This window comes from Myodes glareolus, chromosome 16 (genome assembly GCF_982192425.1).
Source record: "Myodes glareolus chromosome 16, mMyoGla1.1, whole genome shotgun sequence".
Classification (NCBI taxonomy): domain Eukaryota; kingdom Metazoa; phylum Chordata; class Mammalia; order Rodentia; family Cricetidae; genus Myodes; species Myodes glareolus.
The window spans coordinates 59,654,226-59,664,026 of NC_142041.1; positions in this window are offsets into that span (position 1 = coordinate 59,654,226).

The window sequence follows — 9,801 nt, forward strand, 5'->3', positions numbered from 1 at the left end:
ATGATTCCAATAGCTGCTCTGTAATTTTTACATGGTAATTCTAATATCCATGTCACTCTGGGGTTAGTCTCCATTTGTTGCAGTTCTCCTTGGGTCTGGGACACATTTTTGTTTCCTTGTACTTATACTAATTTTGAATTGTGTTTCAACTTTATGAATACTCTCCATCAGACCCTTTTTATTTAAAAAATCTTAATTATACTTATTTGTTTTATGTGTGTGTAGAGGCGGGACATGTGTGGGACTGGAGGAGACTGTGGACGTGGGTTCTCTCTTCCATCACGTGGGTCCAGGGGAGGGAACTTGGGCAGTCGGGCTTGCGTCTTTACCCACTGAGCCATCTTTGCCCCAAATACCAGACTCTCTGGGTTCTGTTTGTTTCTCAGAGTAGTTTTATATTCCTTTTGAAAGGCAGCTTACCTGATTTTTAAATTTTGAATATTAAGTAATGTTTATCCTTAGGTGGGTTGCTTGAAGTATGTCCTTCGTATATATAATTCAGAACTAGTCAGAGACACAAGCACAGTTAGTATATGGAGTGACTTTCTCATTTCCAAGATTTTCCTCTCTCTTTTGAGCATCTGGGGTCACGGCACATTCTGTCACTTGGGCCTTAAAGCCATCAAGACTACATGTTCTAGCCAGTGTTGTTTTGTTTTTTTTTTTTTAAATTTATATTTGTGCTTGTGAGTTTTATTTGTGTGTGTGGTATGTTTTGTGTGTGCATGTTATATTTTGTACTTGCTAGTATGAGTCTGTGCACAGAATTACCTGGACAGCCACTGAAGCAGACTGATGGTGTCAGTGTCAGAGAGTAAGGTGAGCCTTGACCATCGGTGTCTGACGTTCCCAGGCCTTGAGAACGACAGCCTGGGCTCTGGAGGTGCAGCTGTTAGAGCTACCTTCGAAGGAACCGCTAGAGGGCGACAGAAGCACAGACAACGGGACGCCCTGCTCTTCCTTCGGTTATTCGGCCAACCACAAGCCCTGAGAATATTAAAACTACCGTCAGTTCCTTATGTTATTGCCCACTCCCAACCGGACTGTAGAGCAAAGTTTGCTTGTGACCATGGGAGTCGGCGGTACACACTGCGTCTCCCAATCTGGTTAACGCCTATTTCGTACTCACAGTACAGTCAGACATGGGTTTTTCTGGGGAGATATTTGCACATATACCCAGAAGCCTTGAAAGGTTAGTGGGCTATTTGTGGTTTCCAAAGATATTCCATTATGATATTATATCTATTTTATCAAGAGAAAAATTCATGCATCCTGTGTGGTATCTATCCTTTTAAAATAATGCGTCTTTAATTTTGTGAAAGTAAAGCGGAAACATGTCTTAAAATATTGAATTTATGTAAAAGAAACCTAACTGGACAGAGGATAAACATCACAGAATATAGTGAGTTTGCACTTCCTTTCTCCTATATATAGGGCTTGGATAACAGGCTGAGAAGCCACCCAAAAGATGCCGGCCAGAACATTAAATGTTCTTTTTGTGTGGTCTGCTGTAGAAACTGAAAGCTGATGTTACTGATGCTATTTCTCTTCCATGATGTTAAACACCTGTGCCAGGTTATGTTGATTGTCAAGTCAACAAGATCTAGCATTCTCAGGGAGCCAAGTGACTGGGCATATATACATGGGAGATTTTCTACATTAGATTGGTTGAGAGGGGAGGAGCCCTCTAATTACTGGACAGAACTGAAAGGAAAAAGCAAGCGGAGTATCATCAGTCATCAATTCCTGCTCTCTGAATATGAATGCAACGTGACCAGCTGCCTCCTCTTCCTGCCACCAAAACTTCCATGTCAGGATCGACTGAGTTCTAAGTCAAGCTACACCCTTCCCTCTTTATCTTGTGTTTCGTTGCAGCAATGAAACATGTAACTAATTCTTCATTAGTTACTTGGCCAACAATTGCTTTTCACTGTATTATAGACTTAAATTTTTATTAACATATATGGGTAGTACATAGCAATGTGTTTTATTGTGATAATTTATGCACATACATAGTGTTTGCAACCATATTTGTTCCCCATTACTCTATCTAGTTCTTCTCCTCCTGTTAATCCTCTTTCTTCTCCCCTAGTCCCTTCTCCTTTCCTGTCCTTTCCCCCTTTCTTTTCTTTTACTATATACACACTTACTTTATTCCATAATGAGCGATATGTTGAGAACAGGGTATTGCATGCCAATACTTGCAAATATCATTACCATTGCTATTATGATTATTGCTTAGTTGTGTTAATTGGATGTGATGTGGATTTTATCAGTGCTGTGCACAGATATAACACAGTAAACCCTGAGATATGGAGGATTCAGAAGACAGTAATGACACTTGAATTCTGTAAAAGATGGGACTCCTTCACTTAGAATGGCTTGTGTATTGACTGGGCTTATGCCACCTGTTGCTCCCCACGCCACAAAACTGTAGTTCTCAGCTTGTTCCAGTTCTTATCCACCACTTGCCCAGTTAGCTTCCAACCTTTACCGGGGGTTCTTTGTGACTGCAGGTCTGGACTCTCTGTATGAAGCATAGTTTCCTAGTTTGCACCTCTTCCATGATTCTTACCTCAGCCAGAGATTCCTGAGGCCAATGTGCAGATGGGGCATTATTCTTTGCTGCCCTACATGAACACCATCCATTGCTGGCTCTCACAGTAAGCTTCCAGAACCAGACAACTTCCCCTGGTGAGAACGCCAAGGAGGCATGAGTTGGATATTTTATGACTGAAACTAACTTTTCCAAACACAGTCTGGTGGTGTGGGGAACAAGTGGTTTCTTAATAATGTCCCAATGCCAGCGAACAGTCTAGTCTTAGTAGGGCAAACATGATAACTGCAGGCAGCTAAGGAGTGCTAAGAGATGGAGAAATAGTTTTCCCCAGGGAAGAGCACACCAACTGGTTATCTATACCAAGTGGTCAACCAGATACAGTGACGAAGGCTGCTAGCTGAAGGCTTCCAGGTGTCGGCCGACCCAGCATTTGGAGCAGTCAATGGTAACTGCAAAGCTGCGTTGCCCAGGAATCTGAGTGGCACCGCAGTCAAGCTGACCACACCGGAAATGCAGATATTCCCTTGTGCAGGCCTCTTCCAACTGAGCAGCAGTGCGCTTACATGCTATGTCTTTCTGTAACATGTACCAACCTGAGGTATTTTAGTACGAGAGTTTAGTGAATGCCGACCCCACCCTGTTCACTTCTGTGTCAAGTGGTATGGGGAAACCCGGGGTTTTGAGAAGCATTGCTTAAAGGGGGCTGCTGCAGGGATACACCTAACTGGGGGCATACTGGAAAGCATTCATGTAATTTTCATACATGTCTGAATGGTTTTAAGTCCACATATACCCCTTCGTTGAAGGAGAAGCAACTAGGTGCTCTCTGACACCTACAGAGCCAGCTGACCTGACTGTCAGGAGATAGCAGCAGAGGGGACAGCGTGGCAGGAACAAGTTCTCAGCTTCCAAACTCCTTCCTCTCCTCCCCTCTCCTCCCCTCCCCTCCCCTCCCTTCCTCTCCCCTCCCCTTCTCTCCTTTCTTCCCCTTCTGTTGTGAGTGGTCGCTAGTTTCCCAACCAACCTGCAAGGTTCCAGCTTGTCTGTCTCCTGCAGGTGGTTACATGGTGTTCCACTGACTCTGTCTGTTTTCTCCCAGCATTTAGTTTAGTTTACCCCGCCTAACTCTATTCTGCCCTATCACAGGCCAAAATAATTTCTTTATTCATTAACCAATAAAAGCAGCACACATACAGAAGGACCTCCTACATCACTCTCTCCTCCCTGCCTCTCTCCTTCCCTTCCCTCCCTCTACTTCCCTTCCCTTCCCTTCCCTTCCCTTCCCTTCCCTTCCCTTCCCTTCCCTTCCCTTCCCTTCCCTTCTCTCATGTTCCCTCTCCTCCCCTTCCTTACCCAGCCCTGCTCTTCTCCTTCCTCCCTCCCTCCTTCTTTTCCTCCCTCCCTCCCTTCATCCTTCCTTCCTAGCTGATCAGATTTTATTAGGATTGTGTACAGGCGTGTGGCCTTACCAAAGGTGACAGCATTGAAGACAATGTTGTCCCTTTCCCCATCAACCATAACTGTACGTAAATCCTCAGGAAAAGGAAAGCACCCCCCCAGGGCCTTTCCAACCAAGATAGAATGTTGGTAGGCCCAGTCTAGTGCAGTTAATTGCAGCTCCCATGAGCTCAAGAGTGCGATAGCTTTGTCATGCCTGGAAGAAAGTCAACTTGAGCACCAATTTCACCCTTCCTCTGGCCTTAGATTTTTTTTCTGCTCCTTCTTCCTTGATGTTCCCTAAACCTTGGAGCAGATAATATAAATTTCCCACTTATGGCTGAGCATTAGTCATAATTTATTGACAATAAATTTTGACATATTGACAATAGTCAAGTGTCATTACTACTTTGACAAGGTTGAAATCCAACAGAAGTGGCAATTGCCTGTATTGTTTGGGAGCCCCAGGTACCTTCCTCACTAACAACTTATCTGGAGGTTGCCCACCCATGACATTGGGATTTTCGTTGAATAGTCTATGACTTCTGAAAACAGCTTTATCTACCCATGCAGGACATATCTGTTCCAGCTACTGGAGTCTAGGTTTGTGTCAAATTGACAACAATGTGGACGAAGGTGATGAATCAGTCTCTGGGTGTGTATGTCTTCCAGAGGACTGGCTAATAATCGGTATAGTGCCAGGATGCCTTTATAAATGCTGGTTGCTTAATTGAGACGATTACTCCAGAGAATGATTGGTGTTTGTTGGTGGTTGGCAGATAAAAATGAGCTTTTTAAGAACTGTAGGTGACATAATATTTTGGCACTCTTCAAGGGTATGAAATAGCTGTTGCAGTCTGCTCTTTTCCAAAAAGAGCCCCATTTCAGTATGTAGGTCATGAGTCATACAGTTCTTCTATTTAGAGCCCTTCACCTTGACCTTTTCTGAACTTCAGCCATCTCTGCTGTTGATCCTGGAACAATTTTGCACCTCAGAAAGAAACCCTTACCATTAACTAACACTTCTGTGATAGTTAAGTAGGTTGATTTTAAATGCCAGCATAGCCTAGACCATCAGGTACAGAAACGTGGTCAAACATTATTATTGTTTTCATGAATACTTTTGGATGATGTTAACACTTCATTAATGAACTCGAAACACATCATCTTTCTTCTCTTAATGTGGAGGGGCCACATCTAATCGACTGAGGGTTTGGATAGATAGAATATTGATCTCTGCTAGACAAGGAAAAACTCTGGCCTTTGGGCTTGAGTTACAGCCTTGGTTCATTCTGTGTCTCCCGTCTATTGGCCCACATTGAGATTGCGGTCTTGTCAGCCTCCAAAATGGATGTAATGGTTAATTTTAGGTAGCAGCAAGAATGGATAAGGGATCTTCAGAAAGCTGGTGCTATGGTTTGGGTGTGAAATGACCCCCACAGGCTCATGTATCTGGACACTTGGCTCCCAGCTGGTGGCACAGTTTTGGGAGGCTGAGGGACCTTTGGGACCTGTGGCTTAGCTGGCAGAAGTGAGCTGCTAGGAGCAGACTTTGCAGGTTAGATCTACTTCTGGCATTGGCCTGAGCTCTGCTTCCTAACTTGCCAATATGTAAATAAGTTGTACCACAAGCTGCTGTCACAGTGAACCAAGCCACCCTAATGACCATGCCTTACTGCCACGATGGGCTGTACTAGCTGAAACTAAGCACCAAATTGAAAATTTTCAAGTTTCTTCTGTTGGCAGTTTGCCATAGTGATGAAGGAAGGTGACAGGTAAGGCATTGTTCTGGGCGTGTTTTTGAGGCAGAAGAGAAGGGCATTTGAATCTGTGGCCTGAACAAGGAACATTTGCTCTTACCTGGTCTGGGCAGGTTTGGTGACATTAACCAGCTGATACCAGAGAAAGAAAAAATCAATACTGGAAAGTTGAGTTTGCTCTTTTCTGGAATAGACTTTCATCTTTTCCTGTCCCTAGACATAAGAATTCCAGGTTTCTATGGGACTGTATAATGGTTATTGCTTACTGTTTTCATTCAGATTTACAGTGTGTGTGTGTGTGTGTGTGTGTATGTGTGTGAGAGAGAGAGACAGAGACAGAGAGAGACAGAGAGAGACACACAGAGAGAGACAGAGCAAAAAGAAATAAAATGTGACCCACAGTATGGATCCTGAGGGTTGAACTCTGACCATTAGGCTTGGAGACAAACGCTACTGGCTTTTATGTGCTGTGGTAGTTTGAAAGAAAATGACCCCAAAAGGGAGTGGCACTATTAGAAGGTGTGGCCTTGTTGGAGCAGGTGTGGTCTTGCTGGAGGAAGCGTATCACTGTGGAGGCAGGCTGCAAAAATCTCATATATGCTCAAGTTACCGCCCAGTGTTTCAGTCCACTTCCTGTTGCCTGCCAGATGTAGAACTCTCAGCTCCCTCTCCAGCACCATGTCTGCTGTATCTACTATGATGGTAATGGACTGAACCTCTGAAGCTCTAAGAGAGCTACCCCAAGTAAATGTTTTCTTTCTAAGGGTTGCCGTGGTCATGGTGTCTCTTTACAGTAAGAGAAACCCTAACTAAGACATGTGCATGTCGAGACACTTCATACTTTGCCACATTTCTGTTCATGTTTCTCCGTGTTCTTTGACTTGTGTCGTCACTACCAGGTTATCTTCAACTCACTAGGTCTTTCTTCTGCTGTTTAAATGTACTGTGCAGACTATCTAGCCGCTTGAGCATTTTAGTTGCTGCATTGTATGATACTAGGATTTCACTTTATTCTTTTTGTATAATTTCTATCTCTTTATTTGTATTCTCGATGTGGTGCAATACTAGAAACATACCTTTATTTGCTTTTTACATCACGTTTTCATTTCTTTCTGCAAATATATATTATGGTGGTTATTATGGGAGTCTTCATCAGGGAAGACTCCTTGGACACGGATTTAAGCCCATTGAAAGTCTTTTTTAGCTGACTGGTGACTACACTGGGTATTCAGGATTCCAGTGTAGCCCTGAGCCCTTCTCAGGGTGAACTTCTAAGCACAAAAATCATGTTCTGGTTGACATACTTCAGTTAACAAGAACGATTAGCCAGAAGTGGAGCTACAGAAACCAAAAGGCAAAGTTAGTACATTTAGAGGCTTCCCTATAATGATGCGCTTTGATGGATTAGGTCTTGATGTTTCGGCTGGTGGTGCTGTCTACATGCTGAGTTTCTTAGCCTGAATGGCACTTTCATTGTAGAGTTGTGCTTAGGTCTGGGGTGCCTACCAAGGTCTGGGCTCTGTTGCAATCGTGTCATTGTTTTAGTCAACTTGTCAGCAAACCTTGACACATTGGGAAAAGGACTTCTCAACTGATGAATTGCTTACATCAACTTGGCCTGTGGATGTGTCTATATGGGGATTTTCTTGGTTGCTAATTGATGTGAGGGGGCCCAGCCCAGGGTGGGTGGTGCAGAAAGCTTGATCTAAATTAGAAAGGTGGCCGAGCTAGCCAGCAGGAGTGAACAGTAGGCAGTAGACAGCTTTTCTTCACCGTTTCTGCTTTAGTTCCTGTCTCTGGGTTCCTGTCCTGGCTTCCCTTAAAGATAGACTGTTACTTGGAAGTATAAATCCCCTTTGGTGTGTTAGTGTAGCTAGAGAAGTTAGCTAGAACACATGGCTAGTGTTTTTCTTCTCATAATGGACATTAGGTTGCTTTTACAAGCAATGTCTACTTTTTCTGGAGTTGTGTATATCTTGTAATTTTCTGTTGGTGGGTAATGTAATACAGATAATGTGGACAACGGTCCCTACTCTGGGTGTGGTTCTGCTGTTTGCTTATTTGCTTAGTGATTGGCTCTCCCCCATCCTTCTTGGTGGCTCCTTCCTCTACAGTGTTGAGCTTCTGACTTGGTTCCTCTTGAGACACTGCTTAGGGTGGCAATCAGCACTGGTAGGACCGGTTTCCACTTTTCCTGACCACATTCACTGCTGTACTCCATCAATTGCTGGCCCATTTGTCTGCTCTGGAACATAAATTCCTGCATACTAATCTAGTCAAACTGTGATTCTTTGCAAACAATGACTTCTGTAGTCAGAACTTGACAGTTGACCTGAACCCAAGGGGCACCCTCCCATCTATCTTATTTCTTAGTTTTCTCCTTCAAAATTTGACCAGTTTAGACTTCTTCTTCACTAGGTCCTCCAATTTCCCCATCTCTTACCCTTGACTCTACTCCCTCCCCTTCCCTCCTCTCCTCTCCTTTCCTTTCTCCTAGGGCTGGAGATTGAACCCAGGGCTTCATCCCTGATTGTTTTTCACATAACCTCCACTGTTTGTTATATTTTACCCTCTCCAACATGTTTTTAATGTGTATGCCTGTGACTGTAGAGACCAGGAAAGGGCATCAGATCCCTTGGAATCCTTTGATGTGGGTGCTGACAGCAGGACTGGGGTCCTGGGGAAGAGTAGCTAGCCCTTCTCAGCAAAGCACCCCAGCCTTGCTCTACTGTTCTGACTGTTCTGACAGTACTATTATGCTAAACTTTTCCTTATTGCAAATGAAGTTGGGATCTTTGGAAGTGCATAGGAGCCATTTGTCCCTATTGTATGCTTTGACAGCTGAGGACCATAACACAAGCTTCATTCCCTGGAGAAGCTGTGTGGAGGGGCTGAAGAGGACAGGAGCTAGGTCTTTGGAGCCCCAGTATTATTGGTATATTATGCTCACTGGATCATGGCCTGGTTCTATACTTAGGGGTTGAACAGAAGGAGGAAGCTTCACCTCTTGTCTAGATTAGACTCAGTAATGGGCAACCATCAACAAGAGAAGATATACTTGCTCCTCCTGGGAAGAAATGACCCTGTTGGAAGCCTGGGGAAGATGGAACCCTGTAGCTTGCATTGGCTGTGACTATCTGTGAGCTGGTGACACTAAGGTGGGAGTTCAGAGGGTGGCCTTTGCTCTCAGTGAAGTTTTGCACATTTTGGAGGCAGATTTTCTTCATTTGCTGTTTGTATGTAAAGTCATATGTAGCTGGAGGCTGTGCTTTTGCTTCCCGGCCTCCCAGTCCTGAGTAATCACCCAGAAACTTACAATATTTACAAACTGTTTGGCTGATGGCTCAGGCTTCTTACTGGCTTGTTCTCTAAATAAATTAACTCATTTCTAATAATCTGTGTATTGTCATGTTGCCGTGGCATTATGTTAGGAATTCTGGCATCCTGTTCTAGCGACAGCTTGTTCGCAACACCCTTGACTGGGTCTTTCTTCCCCCTGACTCTGTATCTTTTCATAGGCCAGAGTGGTTCTTTATTAACCAATTGGAGGAGTACATATTCACAATGTACAGAAGGACATCCCACATCAGCTGTGTTTTAGAAGCTTCCCATACTTTTTTTTTTTTAAAAAGACTTTTCGCCAGTGTGGCTAGAAAAGAAATGTTAGAAAGAAGAGAAGAAGGCTTAGGGAAGGAGCTGACTTGAAATCACCTGCTCAGAAATGTGCTTTATTTGGAGAGAGAGCCTCATGTCCTCTAGAGTCATGATTAGGCCTTGAGTGGAAAACATTGCAGGCATTGTGAAAACATTATAAAATACATGTTTAAGAAGAGGAATAAAAGAAAGAGTCATCATGGCCAGCATGAGGCAGGAGGGAAGTAGGCTTCAGGAAAAAAAAATCCCTAAACAGAGGGGGTGTTTGACTTTTATTGTTCTTAGTGGACTGGTGGGGAGTTTTATACTACATCATTTAGTAGTTTTATACTACATCATTTAGTAGTTTTATACTACATCATTTAGTGGCCTACATGTCAAGGAGCCATT